The following is a 21691-nucleotide window of genomic DNA, read 5'->3' as shown; positions in this document are numbered from 1 at the left end:
GGTGAAGAGGGAGAATATTTTCTCAGCTTCTGTTTTATGTTAGGCATAATATCCCCCCACATGTGGTACACAGCTATAGATGCATCCAATTCATAATTCCTGCTATGTGATTTGTCCACATTATATCAAGAAGAGTTCATGTCAAAAAGTATTACATTCCATTTAAAATCATTAAGGTTTTGTGTGGATTGGTAAATGTTTTTGAATTGGATCTATCAGTTCTCTGTTTTGTTTTGTTTTGGTTTGGTTTGATTTGGTTTTTGAGTCACACCTGGCAGCGCTCAGGGGTTACTCCTGGCTCTAGGCTCAGAAATCGCTCCTGGCAGGCTGGGGGTGGGGAGGGGGACCATATAGGATGCCGGGATTCGAATCACTGTCCTTCTGCATGTAAGGCAAATGCCCTAGCTCCATTCTATCTCTCTGGCCCATCAGTGTTTTGTTTTTTTTTTTTTAATAAAATGCTTTCAGTCATTTTCAGTTATCCAAGTGATTCCTTTTAAAGCAAAAACTTTATTCAAATTAACTTGATAAAGACATGGTAAAACAAATATGAGGCAACATCACCCATCAATTAGTTTCTTCATCATGAGATTCTGTTTGCTCATCTCAGAATGCCAAGCTCTCCTCAGTATCATAATAGAATGAAGAATGAAAGGAGACTAGGTGTTTAAAGAGTGATAAAATAGGTTATAAGAGTCAAGCATGTCTATGAAACTATAAAAAAATGACTTGAGGGGCCGGGCGCTGGCGCTAGAGGTAAGGTGCCTGCCTTGCCTGCGCTAGCCTTGGACGGACCATGGTTCGATCCCCCGGCATCCCATATGGTCCCCCAAGCCAGGAGCGACTTCTGAGAGCATAGCCAGGAGTAACCCCTGAGCGTCACCAGGTGTGGCCCAAAAAACAAAACAAACAAAAAAATTGACTTGACCTAGAAAATATTATTAAAATCGTAGAGATGCTTCAATATCTTTTTCACATAAAAAGAACACAGAAAAAGGTTATAAAACAGAATTAAATAGGACTAAAATCTTTGTTTTGTTTTGTTTTTTTGTTTTGTTTTGTTTTGGTTTTGGTTTTTGGGCCACGCCCGGCTGTGCTCAGGGGTTACTCCTGGCTATCTGCTCAGAAATAGCTCCTGGCAGGCACGGGGGACCATATGGGACACCGGGATTCGAACCAACCACCTTAGGTCCTGCATCGGCTGCTTGCAGGGCAAACACCGCTGTGCTATATCTCCGGCCCCAGGACTAAAATCTTGTTATCACTTTGCAATTTGTAAAATTTGCAAAAGTTGTAAGAAACGAACATTTCTGAAAATGTCACTTCCTTTATAAATCCTTGTTGGATTAAGACTATTTTCTTAAATTTGTAGATAGAAGTTAACAAAAGAAAATGGACAAATTCACATAGTAGCTAACTTCCAATGTGAATTCAATTAATGGTCATAAATTTGTGGATTTATATAGGGCATGTCTATTCTATTCAGGTATTAGCAAAGGCTAAACTTTTTTGAGGTCGAAGACATAGATTTTTCACCACCAAGACTGAAGATCATTAATTCAACTCCCTCATTTTACAGACTAGAAACTTCTTGTTTCCATTTGCTTAATACCCAACCATTTTTTAAAAGACATGCTTGCTTAACTCTCCTTGGCAGTGTTGTGGCTATTTTTGAAAGGTACATAACGAAGGAAACCATTAGTCTTATTATGGAGAGGACAGATTTGTTTAGGAAAAGATTTTTATCATGTAATCATAAGATTTAAAAATAGTGGACATTTATATTAAAAGGTTCATAAAATGCCTTATGAATGAAAGGCTCATTAACCTCTAAACTGCATTGTTTGTTCCCATTATAAGTAATAGTGTGATGGAAAATCTAGAATCTCAACTGTTTTGTTTAATTTTCAACATATGGTTCAAAGATTTGCATACTATTGGAAACCATGATTTTTCTAGAAGTTTCTTTCTGGTGCTTGTCATGTCATCTACACTCAAATGCTTTCATTCAACTGAAAGTCATATCTCATTTTAAAAAAAGCAAAATTACTTAGAATTAAAACTTACTACTTTGGAGACTGATGCAATTATACAGAGTGTATACACAGCATACATTTCATATGTTCCCCCAGCACCATCAGAAGTGATGGTGCAGAGCCAGAAGTAAGTCCTGAGCACCACTAGGATGGCCCCCAAATAAACAAATAAAAAGTTTAATTATGATTCTCTACTAAGTGGTATTTTTGTTTAACTTACGTCATCATTTTGTCACCAAGTTAGTATAAGAAAATATTAGCTATTTTTCCTTGAATAATAATAAAACAAGAAGACTTACGGGATTCAAATGGCCTCAAATTATGTCCAAAGATAGTGTCATCTATTAAGAGTCATGAATTACTTCAGCTAAACAGAAATTATAATCAGCTGTTTGAAGAAGAAACAGAAAGAATAAATTGTGGCCTAGTCAATTCTTCTTATGTTGTATATCATCTTTACAAGTAGATGAAGCAGATCACAACTGTGATTTATGTAACTATTTGATTGAAGTATGGCATAGGGTCATTTTCCTCTAGTTAAAATTCAATCATTAAATTGTTATGTGCCTTTCTGCTGGATGGTAGAACCATATGACACAGCAAAGAGCATACAGATGTTAGAGTTGAACACAGACTTGAGTCTTGTTGCCAACCTTTCATTTGTGTCAGTTGCTAATTTGATCCCTCATCTCACTTTCTTTGAGCATAACTTATGTATCAGAAATCACTGGAAAGTGGAGGTGGAGATCTATGGAAATATTCACCTATGATATTATCCCTCAAGGAATTTATATTAAGCAAGTGATAGAGGCTAGGTAACAAATCAACAAAGTAAAACTAGTAAAACTTACAAAATAGGGCCAGAGCAATAGCACAGTGGGTAAGGCATTTGTCTTGCATGTGATTGACTTGGATTCAATCCAAGCTTGCCAGGAGAAATTTCTCAGCATAGAGCAAGGAATAATCCTCTGAGTTCCACCAGGTGTGGCCCACACACAAAGACAAAACAAACCTTACAAAATAGAAGTGCTAAAAAATTAAGTAGATAAGAGAGGAAAGATGGGAAGTGAGCAAAAGCTATAGTGGGATAGAGAATAAGTACCACTTAAAAATTAGAGGGAACATATGTAAAAGAGGAAGGCAATAAGAGATGGGTTAAAAGACTGAAACAGCCAATATCTGGATAGAACTGGTTGCCATGGAACTAGTTTGCTTTTTTAGTATATTTACCCAGTAAATCACCCAAGTTTGGGAAGAAAGATGACCGGGGGTGATTCAAAATTAAAAATCAGTTGACAAACATGAGGAACAGACAGAGGATAAAAGGGGGCCTGAAATTACATTAAAGTGCCAGTTTTGGGGTGGTGGTGGAAAGGACACATCAAGCTTTACTCAGTCAGGGCTTATTCATGTTCATGTCTTACTCCTGGCTATGTGTTCAAAGTTCACTCTGCTGAGGGTTAAACAAGTATTAGCCATGAACAATGCAAGTATTTTAACCTCTAGATAATCTTTTTGAACTCTTGAGTTTAAATGATAAACCAAAGGGAATTAGGAGGTGAATGACAGGATAGAAGGGAACTGAAGTGATATGGTAGTCCTAAGAGAGGGAGGATCATGTTCAATGTTCACAGTGAGTTTGGGGTGGATACAATCAAAGAACATATGTTTGTTGGTGTTTTTATTTTTTATTCTTCCCCCAAATGGTTAACATTTATTGCTTTAAGGACAGATGTTTGGATAAGAGATCATCTTGATATAACATATTCAGTTTGTGGCCTTGGGTAGAGTTATATCATGAGCTAGTTGTAGCATATACAAGATATACCACTAAGGTCCCCTTTAAATATTAAGGCTTGCTGGAACTGGAGTACAGAGAGTAGGGTTCTTGCCTTGCATGCAGTTGTCCCAGGTTCATTCCTCAGCACCCCATCTGTTTCCCCAAGCTCCACCAAGAGAGATATCTAAGTGGAAAGCCAGTACTAAGCACTGAGCAATACAAGTATGACCTAAAACTAAAGAAAGAGGGAAAAAAATAACTTTATCCAATAGTTTTCTGTGTTGGAGCTGAGGTCACTCTTCTTTGAGTCAGCCCAGTCAATGACTGGGCAAGGCAGTTGTAGGAAGAACTTATTCTTCTTCAACAGGGTCTCCTCCACATAGTACTTTGCTCTGGTGCTTCCTATAGGGTTATGTATGATGTTAGAGTATGATGGCCTGACCACTATCCTTGCCAATCTTGCTAACCTTTTTTTCCTTCCATTGTTGTCATTCTTCAAAACACTGATGGTACTTCTAATTCCATTTCACCATATGGTTACAAAAAACCCACCAATAGAATTTAAAGTTCTGACACAAATATTGTCTACTCTGAGTTTTATAAAAACTGAGTTGGGCTGAAGAGATAGCATGGAGGCAAGGCATTTGCCTTTCATGCAGAAGGTCATCAGTTCAAATCCCGGCATCCCATATGGTCCCCCGTGCCTGCCAGGAGCAATTTCTGAGCATGGAGCCAGGAAGAACCCCTGAGCACTGCCTGGTGTGACCAAAAACCACAAAAAGAAAAAGTTTAACAGTATAAAAACTGAGTTGGGGGGCTGGAGTGGTGGCGCAAGCGGTAGGGCATCTACCTTGTATGCACTAACCTAAGACGAACCGCTGTTAGATTCCCCCAGCATCCCATATGGTCCCCCAAGTCAGGAGTGATTTCTGAGCACAGAGCCAGGAGTAACTCCTGGATGTCACTGGGTGTGGCCCCAAAACAAAAAACAAAAACAAAACAAAACAAAACTGAGTTGGGTAGAGATAGTAGGAGCACTCATACTTTTCTTTACAAATTAGAAGATAAATACAAAATGTTTTTACTTCTTTTTTTAGTTAAATAATTTTCAAAATGTTTTTACTTCTTTTTTTTTTTTAGTTAAATAATTTTCAAAATGTTTTTATTTCTTTTTTGTTTTTTTTTTTTTTGTTTGTTTGTCTCAGGAATTATTCCTAGGGATATGCAGGGAGCATAAGTAGTGCCAGGGATAAAACTGGGGTTGGCTATGAATAAGGTAAGCAAGTGCCTTACCTACTGTACTATCTTTTTCCTGGAAAACCACAAAACATTTAAGTATGCATTGCTTATGTGTTCTAAAGTTGGATTCTAATTTCCTTTCACAGATCTTGAGACTCTGCATTGGTGAAGTTAAGAAGAATAATGAGGGGCCCGGAGAGATAGCACAATGGCGTTTGCCTTGCAAGCAGCCAATCCAGGACCAAAGGTGGTTGGTTCGAATATCGGTGTCCCATATGGTCCCCATGCCTGCCAGGAGCTATTTCTGAGCAGACAGCCAGGAGTAACCTCTGAGCACCGCTGGGTGTAGCCCAAAAACCAAAAAAAAAAAAAAAAGAAGAAGAAGAAGAAGAAGAAGAAGAAGAAGAAGAAGAAGAAGAAGAAGAAGAAGAAGAAGAAGAAGAAGAAGAAGAAGAAGAAGAAGAAGAAGAAGAAGAAGAATGAGGGGCCTGAGCGACAGCACAGTGATAGGCCGTTTGCTTTGCATGTGGTTGACCCAGGATAGACCTCGGTTGGATCCCCGGTGTCCCATATGGTCCCCAAGCCAGGAGCAATATCTGAGCACATAGCCAGGAATAACTTCTGAGCGTTACTGGGTGTGCCCCCCCCCCAAAAAAAAAGAAAAAGAAAATAACAAGTTGCCTAAAAAAAAGTGCTAAAGGAAGCTAAAACTGGGTGTATAACAAACTTTAAAAATTTGAAAGGTAGAAAGTTCAAAGTAGGGAAAAGCAACCTCATACTTAAAGCAGACCATACTGACTGAACAGGAGAATCATAAGAAATAAGACTTTATTTGTATCCCATTCTCATTTAAGGATACCTTTTATCTATTTTAGAATATTCTTTTCTTTTTTTGGTTTTTGGGTCACACCCGGCAACGCTCAGGGGTTACTCCTGGCTCTACTCTCAGAAATCGCTCCTGGCAGGCACAGGGGACCATATGGGATGCGATTCAAACCATCGTCCTTCTGCATGCAAGGCAAATGCCTTACCTCCATGCTATCTCTCCGGTCCCAATTTTAGAATATTCTTTTTTTTTTTTTTTTTTTTTTTTTTGGTTTTTGGGCCACACCTGGTGACGCTCAGGGGTTACTCCTGGCTATGCGCTCAGAAGTTGCTCCTGGCTAGGGGGACCATATGGGATCGAACCGCGGTCCGTCCTAGGCTAGCGCAGGCAAGGCAGGCACCTTACCTTTAGCGCCACCGCCCGGCCCCTAATATTTTTTTTTTTTTTTTTTTGGTTTTTGGGCCACACCCGTTTGATCAGGGGTTACTCCTGGCTATGTGCTCAGAAATCGCCCCTGGCTTACCATATGGGACGCCGGGGGACGAACCGCGGTCCTTCCTTGGCTAGCGCTACCAGGCAAACGGCCCAACTTCATAGTTTCACGATTTATCCCTGAAGACTTGAAACCTAAAAAATATTCAGGTACACTGATCTAAGGGGCTGAAAACTCTGGGGTCTTTTCAGAGTGGGGGTGGTCAGCTTCTCCTCAACCCATAATGCTGGAAGTCCTGCCATGTAAACAATTGTACCACTTCATGACTAATCTCAGAAGAGACGTAAGCCACACCGCTGAAACTCATGGGTACACACGTCCTCAGGCTGGACACTCTGGACATCCCATTGAGAAAGGGAAGGCTAAGCATCATCCCAGTTTGACAGGTCCTATAGCCTCTAAACTGTAACACCTCCAATTCCACAATTGACAACCCAGTAGGAATACAGTAAATTAGATGGGAAAATATCATGAAAGGCAATAAACAAAATAATAACATAGAAGTCTCAACTAGCAACCAACAGCCCAGTAAACCCTCAGACTATGACATTAATAACCCCACTGTGAAATTACAATTTTCACAAATTTCTTTTTTCTGTAATTTTTTTTCAAATAATTCTATTAGTCATGTTATAACAAGCAATATAAAATAAATAATGTTGTGCCTACTAATGGGGCAGGATGGGGGTTGGAAAGGAATCTAGGGACAATGGGGAGAGAAGGTCACACTGGTGGTGGGACTGGTTTTAAAACTCAATCCCCAAAGTAACTGTATTATGAGCAACTTTGTATATCAAAGTATTTAAGTAAAGTAAAAAAGAAATAAAAGAATCTTGCTGTATTCCTCTGCCATCAGTGATCAGAGCAAGGAAGTTGTGCATGAGAGAGAAATAATATTAAGATAAAATTTGTTGTGTTATCACAAAAAGATTGCTTATGACATTTACAATGATTTTTTTTTGAAAAATATTGATAATTTCTTGAGGCCAGAGAGATAGCAGAGTTGTAGGATAATTGCCTTGCACACAGCCAACCTAGGATGGACAGTGGTTGGAAATCCAGCTCCCATAAGGTCCCCCGAGCTGCCAGGAGCAATTTCTGAGGGCAGAGTCAGGAGTAACCCCTATGTTTACTCTTGTGCAATATTGAAGAAAAAGTAATTAAGAGGTGATTTTGATGATTCTACTCATGTACGAAGTGTCACCTTCAGAACATTTTGACCATGGAAGGTTTCCAATGTCTTTTCAAGTAGAACAAAGTCATATTCTTAAAATAAACCTGAACAACAAAAATCTTTTTCCTGAGATCAGGACAAAGCCACTGAGGTGAGAAAAGCTTTGAAGAAGAAAACGCTTAATGCTGTGGACATTATCCAATGGTGACTCATACTAGGAAGACTCAATTGCTTGGGACAGTTTATCTCTCTCCTAGAAGTTAGTCAGGCAGTGAGTTACCCATGACTGGAATTGCTTAAGTGTTCCATATGCTTTTATGTCACACAAGAATGTCTGGAAAACGTCGCAAATATAGGTGGCTTCACTATAGAGGTTTTTATATATTTCTTAAGACTTGAATGGTAAAAGGGTTAGAAATATGAAATTATCCTAGCTTATCTGTTGGTGAAATACAATAGAGATCCATACGTTCAAAGGCTCTTTCTAATGGACAGTCAAACTAGTCTAGAAAACTGAACTGTATGATTTTCCAAGCTGCACCTAGCATGACCCTGGATCTTTTAAACGACAAAAGGAGCCTGCCAGGCAACTTAAGTCAACTGCTCCCCATTAGAGTTACTCGAGTGCCACCTAGTGTCACATGCTAAAGCAAAAGGGGTCCTCGAGTTCAGTGCACATTATCTCAGGATATAGAAAACCGACAAGCAGAGATGATTTGAACAGATAACCAATGATCAGTAAACAAGGATTTTAATTTCTTTCCTCAGTTGAAAATAAGATCTGCAGCTTGAAAATCTGGATCTGGCCACTGAACTAGTGCTGGAGAGTAAAGCCAGTACAAGTAGTTCTTAAGTGGAGGTTAAGGGGACTCCCTATGGTAATTGGCTTATAGGCAGCTCTCAGCCAGTTTCTCCCCCAGGGCTTGCGTGTGTAAATTTATATTTTGTTTGTTTATGCTCTAATTTGAGGTGAGCTGTACCCACTGTAATCAGGTCTAACTCTGTGTTAAGGGATCACTTGTGGCAGTGTTCAGGTGGAACTCAAACGAAGGTCAGTTGCCAGGCCAGAATCTTAATCCCTTTGGTCTGATTTTTACTTCCTTCATTCTACTAATTTTACATTTTACTTGTTTTGTTTTTATAGTTCCTTAAAATGTGAGGGGAAATTGTTTATTTGGATCTTTTTCTACTTTCCTGATATAGCCAGTATTGCTCTGATTTTCCCCCTTCATATTGCTGACATTGTAGTGCATATATTCTGACAGTTTGTCTTCATTTTTGTCTTGAGGATTCCAATGTTTTTCTTTGATTTTTCATTGATCCAATCATCATGAAACTACAAGTTGTTTCATCTCTAAATGTTTGACTATTTCCCAGTTTTCTGTTTATGGTTGATTTTTAGTTTAATTCCACTGTGATATAAAAGTACACTTGGTAACATTTTCAAATTTCACAACTTTATAACACTTGTTTTAATAAAACAATAAAAAGACAAGTGTTGGGCCCGGAGAGATAGCACAGCGGCGTTTGCCTTGCAAGCAGCCGATCCAGGACCAAGGGTTCTGGTTCTGGTTCGAATCCCGGTGTCCCATATGGTCCCCCGTGCCTGCCAGGAGCTATTTCTGAGCAGACAGCCAGGAATAACCCCTGAGCACCACTGGGTGTGGCCCAAAAACCAAAAAAACAAAAACCAAAAAACAAAAAAAAACAAAAAAAAACAAGTGTTAAGAAAACAAGAAAAATTAGACATTATTTTTTGTGTATTGTAATTTATGCTCAAGAATATTCTATGTACACTAGAGAAGAATGTGTGTTCTGCTTTTGGGAGAGTAGGAAGTCCTGTAAATGGGTATCAAATCCAGCTTTTCTAATCTCTCACTTAAGGCTGTTGTTTTCATGTTGATTTTCTTTTTGTTGTTGTTTTTTTGTTTTGTTTTGTTTTGTTTTGTTTTGTTTTGTTTTGGACCACATCCAGTGATACTCAGGGGTTACTCCTTTTCTGCACTCAGAAATAGCTCCTGGTAGGCTCGGGGGACCATATGAGATGCGGGTGATGGAACCCGGGTTCGTTCCAGGTTGGCTGCATGCAAGGCAAATGCCCTACCACTGTGCTATCACTCCAGCCCTCCATGTTAATTTTCTGTCTGTTTGATATCTCTATATATACATGTGTGTGTATATTCAGAGAGACATTCTCTGAAGCTCTTAGGGGATCACACAGTGCCAGGGCTCTCACATGTAAAGCATGCACTGCAGATCTTTAAGCAATCCCCCGATTTTTAGTTGCTTTGTATTTTTTATGCTCTTTCATTTGGTATATATATGTTAATAAATGTAAATACTCTTGATACTTGGATTTCCTAATTGTCCTACAATGTTTAGCCCGATGTCGTTATTTTCTCATTTTGAAATTTATTTTCTCTAATAGAAGTATGAGTCTCTTTCGATTTTCAGCAACAATTTTCCAGTGTCATGTTTTTCTGACATTTTAATTTGAGTATGTTTATCAAAAAGCAGAACGTTGGGTTTTGTTTACTGATTCACCTAGCCACTTTGATGATTCGGGCAGTTGGCACTTAGTGGAATTATATCAAAGGATGCTCTCTGCCTTTTGAAATGTGAATTATGGGTATGTTTCGCAGTTTGTTTCTTTGTTCTTTTAGCTCCTCTCACCATGTACCTTGATATTAACACTTTAATACTACTTTAAGGTAGTAATGAAGTTCTCTGAGCCTCTTCTTTTTGGCTTCTTGTTTTGAAGTAACCATAAGATTTGCTTTTAGAGTTCTAAGTTCCTATCATAGGGACCATAGAGCTATTTCAAAGGGTTGGGAAAAATGGAAAGATAATAAAAGTACTTTCTAATTATATATATTTCTAAAGGCTTTCTCCCATCTTGTTGATACATCCATCACCTTCCTTTTTTAAAACTTCCTACAACAGAGACATTTCTGTGACACTGTATTTAGTATGGCCTTATACCACTTGTTTTTGTTTGTTTGGGTGCCTTATCTGTTGGTTCTTAAAACTTACTCCTGGGGAGCTGGAGCGATAGCACAGCAGTAGGTCATTTGCCTTGCACATGGCTGACCCAGGAAGGACCTGGATTTGATCTTCAGTGTCCCATATGGTCCCCTGAGCCAGGAGCGATTTCTGAGCACATAGCTAGGAGTAACCCCTGAGTGTAATCGGGTGTGGCCCAAAATGAAAACAAAAAAAAAAAGAGAGAGAATTTACTCCTGGCTCTGCATTCAGGGATCATCTCTGATGGGGTGCTGTTCTGCCCAACCCTCCTTTCATTCTTTTTTAGCATCAACATGATATTTAATTAGAGAAATGTAATTAAAAGTAACAGTTATTAAATTTATTCTAATTAGTTATTGATGGGGGCAGGGAAGGTGCGCCCAGGTAGTGTTCAGGGTCCCTGGGAAACTCCTGGTGATGCTTAGCCAACTGGACCTGCAGTTCAATTATGAGTCTGAGAATACAATGATGAGGTACCAGAAATTACTCAAGCCAATCACAGCAGTGTCTGGGGATCTATACCTGGCAAGACTTAGGAGACCATTAATGAGAATCAAGACATATTGGCTGGATATAAAGGAATGTCCAATTTAAATTATCTCCCTAAACAATCCAAATGTATCAATGAGAATTCTTTAATATACTCTAGGAGTCTAGGTCAATTAATCAAATCCTTCTTTAAAATGAATTTTCCCAAGAGTGCCTGACAAATGTAGGAATATTGAAGTGAAGGAATAGTACAATGGGCAGGGTACTTGACTTGCATATGGATGACCTGAGTTCAATTCCAAGTCTTATCTATAGTTTCCTAAGAACCAGCAGGAGTGATTCATGAGCACCAAGCCAGGCATAAGTGTGAGCAAAACTGGTTATGAATCCAAAAAGCAAACATTATATGTATGAATATTTTATATGTTGATAAGTATTTTCTAATTCCCATTCAAAGAATATTGTACCAATGCAGCTACATAGTGACATAGGACAAAGTGTGTTACCATTCTTTTTCTTAAAGAAAGGAGCAAAATCATAATCAGATATGCATATCATTGGATCTATTTTGTTTTCTCAGGCAAGACCTGGTTCTAATACAGTACACTATATTTCTGTCAAACCTTGAACCTCTCCTCAGACTCTGCTTTCTACTATGGTCATTATCATTTGATCATCATCTTGTCTTTCCGTCAGAAACAATCTAACTAGGGTCTTTGACAGATAAGATCGCCTCATAATCTCTCTTCTCACAATCTTCCTCACCTTTATTATTTTTATCAGCGCTGACAGTATTTGTTTATATGGCTTTTGTCTGATCTCTGTTTAACTGATTTCTCTTACCATCAATTTACATTGAACTCAATTCAACATTTATCTTTGACAAACTCTCCTTGGATAGATCATGTTTCTATTCTCTTACGAGAGAATCTTAGATGGTTCTCCATTCCCTGCCAAATCCTGACTGAATCACCTTTTCAGTCATTGGATTACTCTCCACACTTTTAACAGGCCTGATGCTCTTCTGTATTTGGCCATTGAATACCTCCCTAAAGGTCTCCCTCGTGTTTGTGTCTCGGGTAGTCAATCCATCCTAGTTAGCCATAAAAATGTCAGAGAAAAAAAAATAAAGGGCTTTCGAAATAAAGGGCTAGAAATTATGTGGTCTAATAGGACATTGTAAAAACTAAGCTAAATTTAGGAAGAGAAAAAATAAGCTAAATTTAAACAATTAGTCATTTGAGTTGAGCAAGATTTTTCTCTGTAACCTCTCTCAAGCGGAATTCTCATTTCTGCATTCTGCTATCACTTTCCTTTAAATATACTTCAATCACTGCATTTTATACATTTTGTTTTACTCATAGGTTTATATATTATATAGATTATATTATATAATATATGGATATAGATTATATTATTAATATGTTACATATTCTATAGGTTTATATATTATATATATTGATCCCAAGACTACCCAAGTAGCCATAAATACATCTGGGGAAACAGCTTTCAAGATAAAGAAACTAGTGTGGTTGTAAATTATATAGAGCCTTATAGGACATTTTAAAGACTTAACAAAATTTAAACATAAAAATAAAATTTTAATAAAAATTTTAATAAAATTAAAAATAAATTTTTCTATTTATAGAAAGATATAGAAATATGAGGCAGAACAAAATGATTCAAGTTCTAAGGTTTTATGTAAAAGGTGGGACTCCCTATCTAGAAGATATAAATAAAATTAAAAGAAAGAAATAAAAACAACAAAAGGGGGGGCAGGTGTGGCAAGATTTTTTTATTTTTGGCATACATGCAGTAAATGTTGGAGAAATTGGAAAGGAAATTTCCTTGGTGTACGAGATACAGGTCTCCACCCATGAAGCATACTGTCATAAGATCAACTACAGGCTCTGGGCATGTTGGTTGTCCTACCCCAAGGTCTTTCTTTATGGTCCCAGGAGAAGTTCTGTTCAGTTACAGTTGTCAAACCCAATCCTCTATAATTAGAGTTCTTGGTTTTTGCACAAATCCTAGGACAAAGCCCAGGATAACGTCTTTCTTTATGGTCCCAGAAAAGTTCTGCTCAGTTGCAGTTATCGTAGTCAGTCTTCTGTAATTAAGAGATCTTAGGTTTTGCACAGATCTTAGGACGGAGCATCTTCTGCAAATCAGTACTTTTTGTTTGTTTGTTTGTTTGTTTGTTTGTTTTTGGGCCACACCCGGCAGTGCTCAGGGGTTACTCCTGGCTGTCTGCTCAGAAATAGCTCCTGGCAGGCACCGGGGACCATATGGGACGCTGGGATTCGAACCAACCACCTTTAGTCCTGGATCATGCCGCTTGCAAGGCAAACGCCATTGTGCTCTCTCCAGGCCCTGCAAATCAGTACTTTCAAAATAATAATGTTTATGTGTCAGAAAACAATTATTTTGCATCAGGCTAAAAAATAAGACAATATTTTGTTTCTTCCAGAAAGGATCTCATTAAGCAGAAGCAGAACTATCCAATTGAGTAACTGCACTTATTTGTGATAAGGACCCTGATACCCTCTCTTTGTGTCTGCACAAACTTGTCATTCTTATTTCATTAAAACATAATTATCATTTCTACTTATTTTTTTTTGGGCCACACCCGTTTGACGCTCAGGGGTTACTCCTGGCTATGTGCTCAGAAATCGCCCCTGGCTTGGGGGGACCATATGGGACGCCGGGGGATCGAACCTCGGTCCGTTCCTTGGTAGCGCTTACAAGGCAGACACCTTATCTCCAGCGCCACCTTCCCGGCCCCATTTCTACTTATTTTAATGTAAGCACACCTGCTCAAGGCTTACTCCTGGCTCTGTGCTCAGACATTATTCATGATGGTTCTTTGAGTGCACCAACATGTGGATGCCAGCTATCAAAACCAGGCAGGTCATGTACAGGGCAAGTGCCCCACTCACTGTACTATTTTTCTGTTATCTCATTTCTACTTTTTGTTTGTTTGTTTTTTGGGTTTTTTTGGGGGGAGGTCACACCTGGCAGTGCTCAGGGGTTACTCCTGGCTCTATGCTCAGAAATTGCTCCTGGCAGGCTTGGGGGACCATATGGGATGCCGGGATTCGAACCACCATCCTTCTGCATGCAAGGCAAACGCTCTATCTCCATGCTATCTCTCTGGTCCCTTTTGTTGTTGTTTATATTTGTGTTTTTTTTTATCATTTTTACTTTTATTTTTGTGTGTGTGTGTGTGTGTGTGTGTGTGTGTGTGTGTGTGTGTGGTTTTTGGGTAACACCCGGCAGTGCTCAGGGGTTATTCCTGGCTCTAGGCTCAGAAATTGCTCCTGGCAGGCACGAGGGACCATATGGGACGTCAGGATTTGAACCAATGACCTCCTGCATGAAAGGCAAACGCCTTACCTCCATGCTATCTCTCCGGCCCCTCATTTCTACTTTTAAAGAGTTTCTTAAATCATGAAAATACAAAATAATTTGCCTATTTTATTTAATTTGCATTTAAATTTCATACTAATTAATTGTTAATTTATAGGGTTGTTGGGAATTAACAGAATTAATGGAAGTGCCAAGAATAACTTGATACATAGTTAAGTATTCTACAGTACTTACTATATATTATTTCTAGAATAATTTAGATATATACTACATATTATTTAATTTACTAATACAGCAATAACTCTGTGTCAGATACTATGATATAACCAACAGGCATTAGATATGTTGAAAACATATTAAACTTGTCCCAAGGATCTCATGTTTAGCAGAGAAAACAAATACATAGACGCACAAGTAAGACAAATTATGGCAAATACAATCATTGATATATTCAAAGAGAAGTGGTAGCAAAATGCAGAAATAAATAATTTACTTGGAAGAGGTTACAGAAAAATGTTGCTCAAATCAAATGACTAAACATAACCAGTGGAAGGAAGTTGGTAGGGTATCACAAAACTGGGGAAGTAAGCTTTGACAAAGACTGATAATAACAGAACAGCAAGGCATATTTGGAATCTATGAATGTAGAATGGAGGAGGTATATATTATTGAAAGAAAAGAACAATGTATCCAATTCTGAGACTTAGAATTTGGACATGCATCTAGATAATGACAAGCAAGTAATGGATTTTAGGTAGAAAATGTGCTGCAAAAAGCACAAATCCAGTACATCTGAGGATCAAGCAACTAACAAATGTTCAAACTTGAATTTGAGGGGCCCAAATGATAGCACAGTAGGTAGGGCATTTGTCTTGCATATGGTCCACCCCGGTTTGATCCCTGACATCCCATATGGTCCCTTGAGCCTGCCAGGAGGAATTGTAGGGTGCTGAACCAGGAGTAACCACTGAGCAGTGCGGGGTGTGGCAACACTAGAAACAACCAATGTATGCTAGATACCGGTTAGAAAAGAACCCTTGGATTTCTGGGGCTAATTGGTGGGATTGCTGTTGGGTTCAGTTTCTCTGGAAAACAATATGAAAATCTATTTAGAAAAAAAGAATAGAACTATGCTATCACCCAGTAATACCATATCTTGGTATCTATTCCAAAATATAAAATATTAATTCAAGGGTGTCAGAGTGATAGTGTAACTGGTAGGATACTTGCCTTCCATGTGTTCAACCTGAATTTAGTCCTTGGCACACCACACAATCCCATAATCCCATCTAGGACTGATATCTAAGTGCAGAGACAGGAGTGAATCCTGAGCACTGACCCCTAAAACAAACAAAAACAATTTTAGAGGATATATGCACCCCTCTGTTCATCACAGCTCTTAGTTCAATAACCAAGACATAGAAAAAAATCCAAATGCTTAACTGGTTCAAGAAGTTGTGAGGATTCCATAAACACAGTCTCCATCTCTGCATTCAGCCCACTCCACAGTCTCCCTCTATTATCAAAAGATATGTATAACAAACCGTGAAAAATCATGGTTACACTAGGTACTCTCAGGTATATGATCAATTAATCTCTGCTAAAGGAGCAAAATACAAGATGGAGCAAATACAAGATGAAGCAAAGAGAGACTCTTTAACAAGCTGTGCTGGGAAAACTGGTCAACTACATGCAAAAATCTCAGTCCTCTTTTTAAGGCCATGCACAAAAATCAAATAAAAATGAATTCAAGACCTTGATATCAGAATTGAAACAATAAGATACATAGAGGAAAACATAAGCAGAATACTCCATGACATTGAAGCTAAAGACATCTTCAAGAATAATGACCCAGCAAGTAAAAACAGATAAACAAATGGGACTACATTAAACTAAGAAGCTTCTGTACCTCAGAGTAAATGGTGACCAGGATACAAATAGCCATAAATTGAGAGAAATTATTCACTCAATACCCATCTTATAAAGGGTTAATATTTAAGATATATAAGGCACTGGTAGAACTTAATATGCACATTTTTTAATTTTTAATTTTAAATTATGCAAAGAAAGAGGACAAGGTAAAGTTACAGTGGAAGGACAATCACTCATAAACAGAGTTCTCAGAAGAAATCCCCTTGCTGATGCCTAAATTTTGAACTTACAGTCAGGAACATTAAGAAAAATAAAACAGAGGCTGGAGAGATAGCACAGCGGTGTTTGCCTTGCAAGCAGCCGATCCAAGACTTAAGGTGGTTGGTTCGAATCCCGGTGTCCCATATGGTCCCCCGTGCCTCCTGCCAGGAGCTATTTCTGAGCAGACAGCCAGGAGTAACCCCTGAGCACCGCCGGGTGTGACCCAAAAACCAAAAAAACAAGAAAAAGAAAAAGAAAACAGAACCCATGTACAATTACTTTGTCCACAAGTCCCCAGATTGTAGTACATTATAACTTTTCTTAGCAGTGCACAAAGCAATATAAGGCCATGAAATTTATGTGACTCCTTAAACGTTGAAGGCATAGTATTTTTTTTACTTTTTCATGCACATGCATATTAGTTTAAGTTAACATCAAAAGTTTAAGTGGTTTTTTTTTAAGGTTTAGCGTCAAAGGAACACAGTAAAAATGGTGATAGAGTGGCAAATATTGTTTGCATAGGCCCACCAAAATATGGGGGACATGGAAAGGAAAAGCCTTGGCCTAAATATAAGGAGACCCTACCCCTGAAGTTTCCTGGCATAAGACCAACTCTAGGCTCCAGGCAAACTAGTTTGTTCAATCCAAGTCATTGTCTGTAATGCCAATACAGTTTTATTTTTCATGCAGTCTCTATTGTTGGCATCAGGTTTCTGTATTAATAATCCTGGTATCTGCATATTTTACATTAAAGTCAGGCTGGTGTGGAGCCTCCTCTTCATTTCACCTCACAATTAAACGGCAATGCAGAGAGCCCTGTCCAGTAAGCAGGACATTATTGTTGTTAAGTCTTCTCAGTGTTAAGGGATGTCAGAGCAGAAGTAGGGTCTTCCCTGGTAGAGGATTGCCTTCAGGTGATGTTATAGACAACCTTGGATGTTTCGTAGATGGCTTCCCTAGATCAGGGGTGAATGGAGAATGCCCATTCTTCTGAGGCCTGTGCCAGGTCATTATGTCAATGTTCAGGCTGTAAGGTCCCATTGCACTACAAGACTTGTGTGTTCCCATCTCTATTAGATAAGAACTTATTTATATGTATAGTATTTTCCTGCTTTAATGTGCCTATGCAAACAAGAAATAAAGCCACGTGGCATTATCAGTGCATATGGGGGCGTAAGAACATGTCCAACAATAGCCGTGACTTGGTTCAAACAAGAATTAAACTGAGGGGCCGGGCGGTGGCGCTAAAGGTAAGGTGCCTGCCTTGCCTGCGCTAGCCTTGGATGGACCGCGGTTCGATCCCCCGGTGTCCCATATGGTCCCCCAAGCCAGGAGCAACTTCTGAGCACATAGCCAGGAGTAACCCCTGAGCGTCACCGGGTGTGGCCCAAAAACCAAAAAAAAAAAAAAAAAAAGAATTAAACTGAGGGGCTGGGAAGGTGGCGCTAGAGGTAAGGTGTCTGCCTTGCAAGCACTAGCATAGGACGGACCGTGGTTCGATCCCCCAGCGTCCCATATGGTCCCCCCAAGCCAGAGGCGATTTCTGAGCGCATAGCCAGGAGTAACCCCTGAGCATCAAACGGGTGTGGCCCAAAAACAAAAAAAAAAAAAAAGAATTAAACTGAGGGGCCCGGAGAGATAGCACAGCGGCGTTTGCCTTGCAAGCAGCCAATCCAGGACCAAAGGTGGTTGGTTCGAATCCCGGTGTCCCATATGGTCCCCCGTGCCTGCCAGGAGCTATTTCTTAGCAGGCAGCCAGGAGTAACCCCTGAGCACTGCCGGGTGTGACCCAAAAACCAAAAAAAAAAAAAAAAAGAATTAAACTGAGGGACTCTTTCACCAAATTCCCTATTGAACAGTTCACAAAGAGAAGAAAAGATAAAAAATGGGGAAAATCATCACTGTATAAGAAAATATTCAGCAAGAGCTATAGCTGTCAAAGAAAACACATGGGGGCCGGGCGGTGGCGCTGGAGGTAAGGTGCCTGCCTTGCCTGCGCTAGCCTAGGACGGACCGCGGTTTGATCCCCCGGCGTCCCATATGGTCCCCCAAGAAGCCAGGAGCAACTTCTGAGTGCATAGCCAGGAGTAACCCCTGAGCGTCACAGGGTGTGGCCCCAAAACAAAAACAAACAAACAAACAAAAAAAGAAAACACACATAAAATGTTGGAAAGACATATGTGTCCATTTTATGCCTTTTGAAATAGCTAGGGGGCATGTTAACTCCAGTGCACTGCTTTGGTCTGTGACTTAGAACTCTGCAGTACTGAAGTTAAAAAGGTTAAATGTGGAGTAATGATGGTAGGGGGTGAGAGAGTTAAAGAGAAAAAATGAGATTTTGTAGGGGTGTGCAAAAGGGCAGAGTAAAAAATGGACATTCTGTATACACAAAAGCATAATTCAAGGATAGAAAATACTATTAATGTATCTTGAGCACGCGGGGGCACTACGCAGTTTTGAACATATAGACTGGTAAGAAATTACCAGTGACTGCTTTAGTGCAACCGAGCAACTCTCAGCACTCACAAGTTAAGCCTAGGGTAAATTTCAAGCTCCTCCAAGGGACCCACCTCGCTGGTTTGCCCAGGCATGTGGCCCAGGGGAAACCCTGGAGATCCGGAGCAAGGCAGGAGAGGGGTGCTGGGGTCACCCAATTATGCACACTTTTTAGTTGCTTGCTTATGAAGGTTGTGCTCCTTTTGGAGGGTCTTATACACCCCTGATGCATGGCTGCAAATTGTTAGTGGCACCAGAGATACGAATACAGCACATGACAATTCAAACATTAGAACTGCCCAGATGGCACTCAGAGCATATAGGACACCAGGGATTTGACCTTGTAACCATAAATTTACAAAACAAGTGCTTTCATTCCATGAACCATTCTTTTTTTTTTTTTTTTTTTTTTTTTTTGCTTGGGAAGGGGAGTACACCCGGTGATGCTCAGGGATTATTCTGCACTCAGAAATCACTCATGGCAGGCTTGGGGACCATATGAGATATGGGGAATTGAACCTGGGTATGTTCTGGATCATCTGCATATGAGGCAGATGTGCCTACTGTGCGTTCTGGCCCTCCACGAGCTATTTCTCACCACCCCCACCTTTTTTTTTTTTTTTTTTAAGTAGGACCATTACAATTAGAATGTAAGAAATTCTTACATTCTTACATTTTTAGTCCATGACAATCTAGGGTTTTGAGATTAACTTTCCTTTACATTAAAATTCTCACAAAACTACATTCATAAAAATTTATATCCAGCTAGGAAATGTTCTGTGGTCCTTAGAATATCAAGAAGTAAAGTATGCCTGAGAGTAGGGACTAGTGTAAAATAAAAATAAGTACTTTTTTCATACTTATTAAGAATTTCAACATAAAAAAAGAAAAAAAAAGAATTTCGGGGCCGGGCGGTGGCGCTGGAGGTAAGGTGCCTGCCTTACCTGTGCTAGCCTAGGAGACGGACCGCGGTTCGATCCCCCGGCGTCCCATATGGTCCCCCAAGCCAGGAGCGACTTCTGAGCGCATAGCCAGGAGTAACCCCTGAGCGTCACTGAAAAACCAAAAAAAAAAAAAAAAAAAAAAAAAAAAAAAAAAAAAAAAAAAAAAAAGAATTTCAACATGTTGGAGATGTTTTCAGGACAAGAGCGCATGCTTTGTATATATGAATCCCAAGCTCAATTCCCAGTATCACATGGTTGCCAAAGTTCTGAGGGAAGAGACCCTTAAGCAAAACGTCCCCAAAACCAACCAACCAAACCAAACCAGACAGCAATTTCAAGATGACATTAGTAGAGAACTAAACTAAGTGCTTCTGAGCATGCGGTCTTGTGCTGTTTGCACAAATTGCATGCCCTTGAAACTTGCTTTATTAAAGTGGAGGCCAGAGCGATAGCACAGTGGTAGGGGTTTGCCTTGCACGCAGCTGACCTAGGATCAGTTCGATCTCCAGCATCCCATATGGCCCCCTTAGTCAGGAGTGATTTCTGAGCACAGAGCACAGAGTAAACCCTGAACGTCACTGGGGTGTGGCCCAAGAAACAAACAAACAAAATAAAGTGGAGGCCAAAAGTTTCTACTTTACTTTTACAAAATTAAGAACTAATTGATAACTTTTTTGGACCAAATCCATAGGTGCTCAGGGCTTATTTCTGGCTCTGCATTCAGAGATCACTCCTGGTGGACGTGGGGGACTATCTGGGTGCCAGGGATTCAATACAGGTTGGCCTTGTGCAAGGTAATTACCCTGCCCACTGTAATATTGCTTTGGCTCCTCAGGACTTACTCCTGAATCTGCACCTAGAAATCTATATAGGGAGATGGGATTGAATCAGGGTCAGCCAGATGCTAGGCAAGTGCCCAGTTAATGCACTCTCTCTTTAGCCCATAAATAACATTCTTACCAGAATGTTAAAATAGTCACTGCTAAAACCCAAACCAAATTACTAGTGGGGAGTTAACTCACCCCAACCAATGAACAAGCTTCAGTCATTTCACTGATTCATTTAAGAGTTAAAAATCCGGGGCCGGCAAGGTGGCGCTAGAGGTAAGGTGTCTGCCTTGCAAGCCCAAGCCAAGGAAAGATCGGGACCACGGTTTGATCCCCCGGCGTCCCATATGGTCCCCCAAGCCAGGAGCAATTTCTGAGTGCATAGGCAGGAGTAACCCCTGGGTATCACTGGGTGTGACCCAACCCCCCCCAAAAAGAGTTAAAAATCTATTTTAGAAAAAGTTGCCATAATAATAAATTTATAAATAAAAATATAATAAAAACAATAAAATTGAAGGACCCAATGGAGTTCCTGAATATGATGCTAACTTGATGTATTTCATTACTTTTATTATTCTTTTCTTTGTTTTTGGGTCACACCAGGCGATGCTCAGGGGTTACTCCTGGCTCTGCACTCAGAAGTTGTTCCTGGCATGGCACAGGGGACCATATGGGATGCCGAGATCTGAACCACCATCCATCATGGATTGGCTGTGTGCAAAGCAAATGCTCAACCACCATGCCATCTCTCCAGCCCTCTATTCTCTAAGTTTTTATATAAACTGATTTCCTGATAAAAGATATTTACCCCATTAGCAGGATTAAAATTTATGCAGAGGTGTTACTTTGGAAATGAGTACA

This window comes from Suncus etruscus, chromosome 13 (assembly GCF_024139225.1).
Source record: "Suncus etruscus isolate mSunEtr1 chromosome 13, mSunEtr1.pri.cur, whole genome shotgun sequence".
NCBI classification, from domain to species: Eukaryota; Metazoa; Chordata; class Mammalia; order Eulipotyphla; family Soricidae; genus Suncus; species Suncus etruscus.
Note: the sequence above shows the minus strand (reverse complement) of the source record.